Genomic DNA, 11666 nt, shown 5'->3' on the forward strand with positions numbered 1-11666 from the left:
TCAAAACCGAGGAGGTTAAATTTCGTCACTTGTTAAAGATGATGAATTCATGTTACTTTTAAGAAAGTAAAGAGCTTACAACTTACAAAGAAATCGTTTGATTCAAGTTGATTACTTCTAGAAAGTAATGAACATATGACTTACATAAGAGTATATAAGTCACAACTCAATACAAGGCTTAGAGCCATGAAAATCCGAAATTAAAGGCTTGATTAGTGACAAAGAGTTTTGCACTAATAAAGAGAGATTTCAAAGCTTGATTGGTAGCAAAGGGTTTTGCACTAGTTGAAATTCTTAAGTCTATTTGGATCTTCTTAGGGATTGTGTTTCATTATGAGGATACACATACAACAAGTGAATCTAAAACCCACTTCTTCAATTAGAAGGAATGTATTCAATACATGTCTTGAGTTTTGTAGATTCTTGCAATCCTAAGATAATGTGAAACTTAAGAGAGAATCTTAAGTAGGACATCAATGAGTTGGAATCAATGTTTTGATCATGTTATAAAACTTTTCTCGATAAGTCGAGAAGTTGTGTTTATACATGAAGTTTAGTGGGAGTTACGGAAATTTTAATAGTCTTATATGTGGATGACATTTTGATTATTGCGAATGATTTAAGACTTTGGAGAAATATAATACATCTTTAATATCCAGATTTATGGAAATAAATCCACATGATATTAGCGTCAAATAAGAAGTCTTATGTGTTGATAAGATTCATGACTAGTTCAATTGAGTTGAACATATTTGATTGATTCCATCTGCTTCCGCTGCCGGATCAATTAAATAAGTAATGATGTATAACACTTCATGTGCTTTGAGTATGATAAATTGTTTTAAAATCAAATTTAAGTAATCTTTACCAAGTAAGCCATAAAGATTACCCTTAAGTGCTTGCAGAAGCATTAAGGAAGTAAAGAAAAGTGTTTATGATGCAATTTTTGTGTAAGGGTATTACACAAATGACAATTGACAATTGAGATTGCGCATGGTTTCCGAAAAAACCATAATCAAAACATATTAGGATGGTTAAGATAGCATTGTGGCTATGTTATTTAAGAAATAGATTTTCTAGAATCGTTCTAGGCAATAAAGAACAATGAGAAATATTTATAACGGAAATTGAGTACACTTGCAATCATGAGATGTGCAAGAGGATGAGTCCCGCACACTGTGAAAACAGTGGGAGCTATTCTTAGGCTAGAAGGCCTATGTCTTGATTGGATCTCGAGACGTACTCAGAAAGTTTTGTGATGCAAATGTATACATTACAAAGGAAAACGAGTATGTAGTAAAGTTGATTAAGGTACAAGAAGTTGATAAAATCTACTAACCAAAGCCTTCTCATAGGCTAAACATGATGAGTCATGTCATTTAAATTGAATTGAAATGAACAACTACATACAAGATCAAATTAGATTATAGAACATGAAATAGTAATCAGGCATTGACTATTCATATGTGATAATCGCATTTGTCGTTTGAGTTTTTACTTTAAAAAACTCATTTTATACTTTGTTACATCCAAACGGGTTGTAGAGACAACATTGAACCCCGTTAAAGTGAACACGGATTAGCATTGTATTCGCCCATAGTCACTTATATGAGGTGACGTCTCGAAGTGACTAGAGTGTGATGCGATTTATGGCAAGTTCAAGTGCCATAGAGTCATGTGAGATGACTAGTCGATTACATAGGCAGATTGTTAGGAACACCTTGTCGGGCCTTATGACCGCTTATAGAGTTCTGGCAAATTTATATAGCCTGGTCGTGGCGAGAGCTACTATAGTATTCTAATGATTCGATTCTTTTGACTAAAGACTGTTCGCCTAAGGTGGCACAGTTTCAGATTACCTTTGATTTGTGTTACTACGACCTTCGTAAATGGGGTCAAATGGGCATATTTTGGGTTATGATGGTTGTGGCTAGTCGAAGGGAATAAGTGCGATAGGAATTGTCCACCCCTTTGTCAGGGTTAAAACTGTAACACCCCCGCACACCAGAACGCCTTACCAAGGACCATTCCAGTGTATGAAGGTGTCACCATCTCGGTTTCCCGAGGAAGTAGATCAAATTAGACAATACAAGAATAATATTATAATATTAGAATATCTATCACAATGTCTTTCTATTCAAGTCTATAAAATAAGGTTCAATTACAACACTTGTGATCCTACATCTTTAGACCAATGGCGTGATGACTCGATCCCTCCAATCCCAGCAGCAGTAATCAACAATACCTGCTAAACCAACTGCTCACCATCCCCGAATGGATCACCGCAGATACCACAAAACAACACGGGGTCAGTACTGACTAATCAAATATAAGACAAGACAATAAAGTAAACAGCTGATCATCCCCTATCTTAACCTTACCACATCGTACCATAACCGACTACACCGCGAAGGGTGTAGCCCTGCCAGATTACCCATCGCAACAGGTAACCCTCGCCGCCAGTGGGTGACTGCAGTCCATCCCCACCTAGTCCAGCTCATCATCGAGCGACTAACAATCCCTGTCCCTTAATGTGAACATCCACTCCCGTGACGGGTTCCACGGAGGGCGAACTAGGGTGTGAAGCCACTCCCGCAAGTGACTCCTCCACAATCACACCCACAGCATCACAGCTGTCACACCACAACGACATCATCACCCCAACAACCATACTCCGATGATCAGCGGTAAACACAAATTACAATACAATCATAATCTCAAATCAATTAACAGTAGACTGAGTAGGGAAACCCTACCTCATCGCAAAGCATGGGAGATTTCCATTTACAGCCACGCACGACTCCAATAAGCATCCTAACAATGATAACCATATCCTATTACACGACTATACTCAAAGAATCATTCAAAAGGGCACAAGGCAGAAACTTACCTAACCTTGCACATCGGTGACGTCATAGACAACCACCACCCACGTCCTCCTTGCTCCGCGAATCCCGACATTCCCATGGTAGGGGTTTAGGCTAAATTCTTTAAGGTATGAAGCTATGGAGTGATAGAGTAGGGAGATGGTCGAGGGTTAGAGAAAGAGAAACTGTCGAGGAAATGAGAAAATAGAAATGAATCTCGCGAACTCGCATTTATAATAACGCGTCGACAGCAGCCATACTCGGTCGAGTATAGGAATACTCGGCCGAGTAGACTCCACTCGGTCGAGTATTGGTGATACTCGGCCGAGTGGCCTCAGCCGAGTGGCCTCAGCTAGGTCGAGTAACTAACCTATACGTCTCCTATTACAAGTCTGATCCCGCACCCTTCATCCCTAAGGTCTGTTTGGTCAACAAGATCGGTCAACAACGTTCCTACAAATCCTGGGTGTTACAATCTTCCCCCCTTAAAAGAACTTCGTCCCCGAAGTTCAGCCCCCACGACACTCCCCGCAAGATTACGTACCATGACCTTAACCACCTTCACAAAGGTACACAAATTCACACTATCCATACATTACCATCAGCCATCTTATTCAATAACAATCACTTATCACAGCTACCTTTCCAAACAATGCTACTCACTAACTTACACATATACATACGGGGATTAGCGAAATTCCTATGCCTTATTTTGCCAAACATGGCACCACTACTATTGACCCTAAAACACGTATGCAACCCATTCTCAAAACAGTATTCAACCCTATACTTACACAAGTATGCAATTGCAACACTTTACACAATGTAAGAAAACCATACACAAATGTAAACTACCACGTTCCGTACGCTTATATTAAATATACAAACGCAAAGCGATACACCACTGTAAAGTACATAAGTACACAATCACCACATTCCGAACACGTATACCAATTATCATCAATTGAATCGAATCTTCATATTATTTGACACCCTTGCGCCATATAATTTTCGTATTAATTGGATACAACATAGACGCGGCTTAAAGAAAACATAATTGTAATCCAGTAATTCCGAATGTGAACACACCTAACATACATATGACTCCCAATATTTCATAAAATTAAATACTTATCATAACAATTGAGTTGAGACATCCGTGCATAGTATAATCTTCATATTACCCGAATACAACATAGCTACCGCTTCAAGGAAACATGAACATAAATTCCGAATGTTAACTACATACATGTGATTCCAAAGTCATAGGTATAACTAAACACATATTTTACATAATTAAATACGTAATTCCGCGACATTACTCTCCCCCCCTTAAAGGAACTTCGTCCCCGAAGTTCACTACCAACCAAAGTTAATACGTAGCATATCTCCCTTTATGACATCGCACACTTATGACTCATAAAGACCGAGACATTTCGGCACCCCACTAATGTATAACGACGCAATATAATTAATGAGAGTCTTATGCGTAACTCATTGAGGCGATTATCACTGCAATCAAACATCTACCCATATAAAACTTATTACCATTACTACATTGGCTGCGTATGGTGCTACCTTTCACATAATTTAATGATTCGAGTCTTCCTCCCCTAACCACTTAAGTTCCCAACAACCAAGCAATGTCATAACACGAAACATTCTCAATCACCTATCCGTGATACACTTATAATTCATCTGTGCGGCATGTTATAGTATAAAAATAACAAAATAAAATATGAACCGCTCCCTCATACAGTTATCATATAGCCTTCACCTGTGCCTTCTGTTACATCAACATTCGGCCGAGTATGAAAGGCTACTCGGTCGAGTAAACGATACTCGGTCGAGTATATTTGTATACTCGGCCGAGTGAGCTCTACTCGGTCGAGTACCGATTATACTCGGTCGAGTTATCATAACCAGAGGGCGTTTTAATGACATTACTTAGAGTATTCACAATCAACCTGCACAAAAATTCTTCGCAGCAATATCAAGCACAACAAATTCCTACCAAAGTCGACATTCAACACATCTGCCTACGATAATTAAGTAACTAACGGCCTTATGGCCAAATACAGTCATCCAACGAGAGATACCAAATTCCGACAGCAACATCCAGAGAAGAAATAATAAATCCGACACAACAAAACAAGTCGATCACCACTAAATAGGTCTAACATCCAAGAAATCAAACTAAATAGTCTAACAACCTAAGATCAGTAACGAGGACCCTCCTCCATATCATCACCACCACCTGCGCCAGAAGTACCTGCACCTAAACTCCCTGCACCTGGAAAACCTGCTGCTGCTGAGTAGTCCCCTCCTAGCTGACTGCCGGAGTTGGCTCCCCACGGTCCCGCGAGGTAGCCAAACTCAGTCTCCTCTGGAGGTCTCCAGAATCTCGGGTCCACCCCGTAGCTGTGGAACACTCCCGTATCCACTCCCGGTCCTCTCCACCAGGGACAGTGTGCCAACTCGGTCCCCGATGCCCGATTAAGGGTCATCTCATGTAGGTTGCGGAGCACCAAAGTAGAAGAGATCCGCTCGGCCCGGCTCATGAGGCCGCATCCTAGGGTCATGCACCGTAGGGTATGGCGAGTACTTGATAAGGATGGTAAGGGTAGGAGTCGGGGCGCAGTAAGAGGGCTCGACACAACCGGGTCTACTCTAGGTCGCCTAACTCCACGGCGCTCCCTAGGTGGGGGAGGTGCCCTGCTTCGCCGTCCCTCATGTACGGTGACAGCTCGGGTAAGTCCGGGAGAATCCGTGGGTCAATCGTAAGACTGGGCTCGGGTCTAGGAATGCCACAAGGCTCCCACTCGGCCAAATGATCAACAACGGGAAGATGAGCTGGTCCGGAAGCACCATCCACATAGTTCCTCTCACTCTCCAAGCATACGACCCATCATCCATCTTCCTCAACCATCGGTTCGACGCCGATCGGGCGTCCATGGTGGGTACAACCTCAACATACTCATTCCCCTCGGGAGGTGGGGCCTCAAAGTCGGTCGGTCGGCCGAGCTAGGCGGGTCACTATGGCCCCGCAAGCAATGAATCGGGTCTCGATCGTGCCATGCGCTCCGGACTAGAGCACACTATACCATGAGCACCGTAATAAAACGGTTTCCCTGCGGTGGAGGTTAAGGTAAGACATAAGGAGCATGACTTCGTGAGAATTGAGCTTACTCACGTCCTCTCTCGAGTACAAAGCAAAGGTCATCATCCTTAGAAACATACGAAGGGACACGTCTTGAATGTCATTAATCAACATGGCACTGACGCTAGGGGCGGGTCTGCCAGTCAAATACGGAAGGTACTGAGGTGCGCCACTGTTCTTGGCCACGTCACTAAGATAGTCGTCCTCCTCGGCCTCTAAACCCAAATGGTCGGCCAACTCATCAAGGGTAAGCTCATGATCCTCATTCATGAGACGAAAAGAGACGGTCTTGCCCTTCCTATCATAAACAAAAGAGCTCAAAAACTCTAAGGTTAAGTGGGGGTAGGATTTCTTTCTCAAGTGATACAACCCCTCCATGCCTAAAATATTGAAAATGTGAACTATGTCCTCCTTAATTCCCAAAGTCTCAAGGATACTAGGGTTGACACAACGGGTGGGGCGAAAAGGACGGCGCATAAGAGCCACGAAAGCCTTACGATGATCGAAGTTAGCAAAAATTACCGATGGATGTGCCTCCACCGGCGGTATAACCGGTCCACTGCTACCTTGCCCAGCCTCGAGTTGGACATTCGCGCGAGGTCTCTTGTTGGGTAAACCTCTAGTTTTCACCATACTGCAAGAAAACCATTTTTAACAAAGGATTGACACTTGAAAGTTCTTAGCACAAAAGACGGTCTGTTTTACTTGTATCACGATTTTAGAATGAGGTTTCTAAGACAACTATCAGAAAATCACCAACTACTTTACAATTCATATGGTTCCAAGTTTTCAAATTCTTCAAATCAAAGGATACTCATCAACAATAAGGGCAAATTTCGTTTTTGCTAACCCTAGAATTCAGGATTTGGATTTTACTTCATAAAATGATCAACCACGATGTACACAAGGTCTATAGGTAGTCAAATTAGAAAATCAATAAGTTTAAGACAGAATTTCGATTGTTTTTAACAAGAAATTGAAATATAGCATGCTAATACACAACGTCTTTGAAAACAATTAAGGAATTTGAGTTTAAATCTTACCTTAAACTGATTTAGGGCAAATAAGAACAAGTGTGACACCAAGATTTTACCTAAGAGCTTGAGAAAGGAAGAGTATGGAGTTTTAGAGAGAAGGAAAGATGAAGAGGGGAGGCGGAAATAAGAAAGGAAAGCACGAAATTAGGGTTTTTGTATAACCCGCAAATGGCTCACACAAAGAATACTCGGTCGAGTGTTGGGAATACTCGTAGTGTTCACTACTCGGTCGAGTGTTTAGGATACTCGGCCGAGTGTACATTGCTCGGTCGAGTACCTTTCTTACTCGATCGAGTTTTGAAGAACAGAAGCGACTATTACTTCCACATTACGGACACTCGGTGTTGGGACTTGGTACTCGGCCGAGTATGATCTACTCGGTCGAGTTTTCTGGAAACGAATAAGGAGCAGTAACTTTTCATTATTCCTGCAAAATTAAGCACTATCGTTCGGAGTTCCGGACATCCGGCTCGTCACTATTAACGTTTGTTTCTACCACATAAACACATATCACATAACCCTATTATCGGAACAACCATCATTCCTACCTTTATTCCTCCCTTTACCACAAATTATCTAATTCTATCCTTATAGCATACTCGCAACTAACTACAGTACTTGCAAGGTTAAATTCTTATTTCACATCATCTTTTAATTCCGCTCAACACCAGAAACACACCAAACCACATTTACAACGTAGCAATTCAGTACACAACACATTCATCGTAAAGCCATATGATTAATTTGTCACTGATCACACATTGCAATAGTTCCATATTCACTTCCACTGTTCCACACATACATTCAACACATACCACTCTAATAATAGATACACACACATAATAGGTGCACACACATACATCACCAAGCAATCAACGACCTACACTAGCTACCCTTTTTCCCGTGTCTGGCTTAAGTCCGATGGGGCCATGATTTTGAAATGAGGGCGCCTACTCACCCAAAATCTAGCATCAGTTGGGGCTCCCAACGTACATACACCAGGTTCATTTTAATTGACACTCTATGTTCATTAATTTTGTTAGTTCAGGTTCCAAAATCGTCGGCTCTGATACCACTTTGTAACACCCCCGCACACCAGAACGCCTTACCAAGGACCATTCCAGTGTATGACGGTGTCACCATCTCGGTTTCCCGAGGAAGTAGATCAAATTAGACAATACAAGAACAATATTATAATATTAGAATATCTATCACAATATCTTTCTATTCAAGTCTATAAAATAAGGTTCAATTACAACACTTGTGATCCTACATCTTTAGACCAATTTGTAACACCCAGGATTTGTAGGAACGTTGTTGACCGATCTTGTTGACCAAACAGACCTTAGGGATGAAGGGTGCGGGATCAGACTTGTAATAGGAGACGTATAGGTTAGTTACTCGACCTAGCTGAGGCCACTCGGCCGAGTATCACCAATACTCGACCGAGTGGAGTCTACTCGGCCGAGTATTCCTATACTCGACCGAGTATGGCTGCTGTCGACGCGTTATTATAAATGCGAGTTCGCGAGATTCATTTCTATTTTCTCATTTCCTCGACAGTTTCTCTTTCTCTAACCCTCGACCATCTCCCTACTCTATCACTCCATAGCTTCATACCTTAAAGAATTTAGCCTAAACCCCTACCATGGGAATGTCGGGATTCGCGGAGCAAGGAGGACGTGGGTGGTGGTTGTCTATGACGTCACCGATGTGCAAGGTTAGGTAAGTTTTTGCCTTGTGCCCTTTTGAATGATTCTTTGAGTATAGTCGTGTAATAGGATACGGTTATCATTGTTAGGATGCTTATTGGAGTCATGCGTGGCTGTAAATGGAAATCTCCCATGCTTTGCGATGAGGTAGGGTTTCCCTACTCAGTCTACTGTTAATTGATTTGAGATTATGATTGTATTGTAATTTGTGTTTACCGCTGATCATCGAAGTATGGTTGTTGGGGTGATGATGTCGTTGTGGTGTGACAGCTATGATGCTGTGGGTGTGATTGTGGTGGAGTCACTTGCGGGAGTGGCTTCACACCCTAGTTCGCCCTCCGTGGAACCCGTCACGGGAGGGGATGTGCACATTAAGGGACAGGGAATGTTAGTCGCTCGATGATGAGCTGGACTAGGTGGGGATAGATCGGTCACCCATCGCGGCGAGGGTTACCTGTTGCGATGGGTAATCTGGCAGGGCTACACCCTTCGCGGTGTAGTCGGTTATGGTACGATGTGGTAAGGTTAAGATAGGGATGATCATTTGTTTACTTTATTGTCTTGTCTTATATTTGATTAGTCGATCGACCCGTGTTGTTTTGTGGTATCTGCGGTGATCCATTCGGGGATGGTGAGCAGTTGGTTTAGCAGGTATTGTTGATTACTGCTGCTGGGATTGGAGGGATCGAGTCATCACGCCATTGGTCTAAAGATGTAGGATCACAAGTGTTGTAATTGAACCTTATTTTATAGACTTGAATAGAAGGACATTGTGATAGATATTCTAATATTATAATATTGTTCTTGTATTGTCTAATTTGATCTACTTCCTCGGGAAACCGAGATGGTGACACCGTCATACACTGGAATGGTCCTTGGTAAGGCGTTCTGGTGTGCGGGGGTGTTACAAAAACAATATCTCAGGGCCACTCGAGGAGTAATGAACTGGAAATGCGTGGCCACGCTCGGAAGATATCTATGGTAGATAAATCCGGTCAATCAGTTATTCTCCAGATCGAGGAAACCACTCTCGATATGATCACTTGCAAGTACGACCTGAAAGACACCTTGCATTGAGTGGGAGATAGTAATAGGACAAGAGAATTGGTGACGCACACTTGTCGAGGACAAGTGGGAGATTGTTGGAAAATATGTCCTCCCGACAATAATGCGATCACAATTGTCGATCATGATGATCACATGTTTAAGTCTCATTTTAATGAATACATTTGGGAAGTAATATTTTACTGTCAACTGGTCCACACATATCGGTAATGATTGGCTGACTAGAGTTTGACATTACTGTCGTGCGACGGTGGTGATCAGTTGATCCCCTTAGGTCATACCTAAAGGGTAACACTCTTAATTGAATATTTAATTGATCGTATAACGATACAGGTTAATTAAATTACTTAAAATTGACGGACAATTTTGGAAGTAATATTTACGTGTCTCATTGTAATATGATTAAATAAGATACGGTCTAAGTAATCGAATTGTTTTATTACTTAGATGAAATTATTGTTTATAGAAACAATTGAAACGGAATGAATAATTTATTATAAATACAAGATGTTGTGATTTATAAATTGGAAAACAATTTTTGGTACAAGTAATTGTGAATTACTATGTTATTTTTATAAGTGACATATTTTATTAATATGTTGATTTTTAATGGTTAAAAATACATTTTATAAATGAGATGCCATGAAATGTGTCACATGTGACATATTGACAAAATCACAAATAAAATGGACTCATCCATTTTATGTTGGTGTACCGAAATGGAGGGAGTATTTAGGATAAAATTATGTTGATTATTTATAAGTGGAAAACATAATGATAAGGCCAACATATAGCCTTGCATGCATAGCTTTCTCTTGGGAAGAAAAGGTGAGCATGCATTGGGTCATCTCCTCTCCCATTTTCGGTTTTCCCTAAAGAAAAAAGCAAAATATTTTTGCTTATTATTTCACTTACACACTACATGCAAAAGCTAGTGTGTTCATTATTCATTCTAACACAACATCTAAAAATATAGAGTTTTTAGAGAGACAAAAATTACTTCCTCTTTTCTCTCCCTCTTAACCGAAAATTAAGAGAGCAAAAATAATTTTTGGGTCAATTTTATTTAAATTAATATTGTTCTAGTATTGATAATATTAATTTTATTAAGAGTTTATCTTGGGTATATGCTTTTGGGAGAGATTCTATACTTGAATCTTTGTTCATCCATTATTTGGAATGCTCAAGAACTAACAAGAAGGAGATCTTGTTGGTGCCCATTTGACCGAAATTTAAATGGTGAGAAATTTATTTTCTTATCTCTTCTTATTTAAGTTTGCATGCATAAGATTAGTAATTAATTTTATGACTAAATTAATTAAAACATATATGAATATGTTGTATAATGAGATATAGATTTCTAATACTTCATATAAGCCGTTCCAAAATTGTTGTACAAGGAACCATTCACTAAGTCCATGGTGTGGACAAGAATGACAAGTGTCCTTAAATATCTCCCATGCTTCATATAATGATTCCTCATCCCTTTGCTTGAACCCGGTGATTTGGGCTCTCAACATATTTATCTTCTCCGGAGGATAAAAGTTTTTGTTGAAGGCAAGTGTTAACTTCTTCCATGAATCAATACCAAGGGTAGCCTTGTCTAGGCTTTTTAACCATTGCTTTGCGGTACCGATCAAAGAAAAAGGAAACAATACCCATCGGAGTTGGTCTTGAGTAACTCCGGTTTGAGAAATTGCATCACAATAGTCACAAAAAGTTTTCAGATGTGAATGAGGGTCTTCACTAGGCATCCCTCCAAATTGAATTCTCTCAACTAATTGTATGAATGCGGATTTGGCAATGAAATTACCGGTTAAATGTG

At 40.6% G+C, this 11666-nt stretch overlaps 1 non-coding gene across 1 annotated transcript; it reads left to right on the top strand.

The window, feature by feature from the left end:
* Positions 1-11254: 11254 nt before the first annotated feature.
* LOC141636081 (small nucleolar RNA R71) lies at positions 11255-11361 on the top strand. Its single transcript, XR_012540718.1, has one exon. It is a non-coding gene; the product is annotated as a small nucleolar RNA R71 (small nucleolar RNA).
* Positions 11362-11666: the final 305 nt, after the last annotated feature.

The sequence above is a fragment of the Silene latifolia genome, chromosome Y, assembly GCF_048544455.1.
Source record: "Silene latifolia isolate original U9 population chromosome Y, ASM4854445v1, whole genome shotgun sequence".
In the NCBI taxonomy this organism is placed as follows: Eukaryota; Viridiplantae; Streptophyta; class Magnoliopsida; order Caryophyllales; family Caryophyllaceae; genus Silene; species Silene latifolia.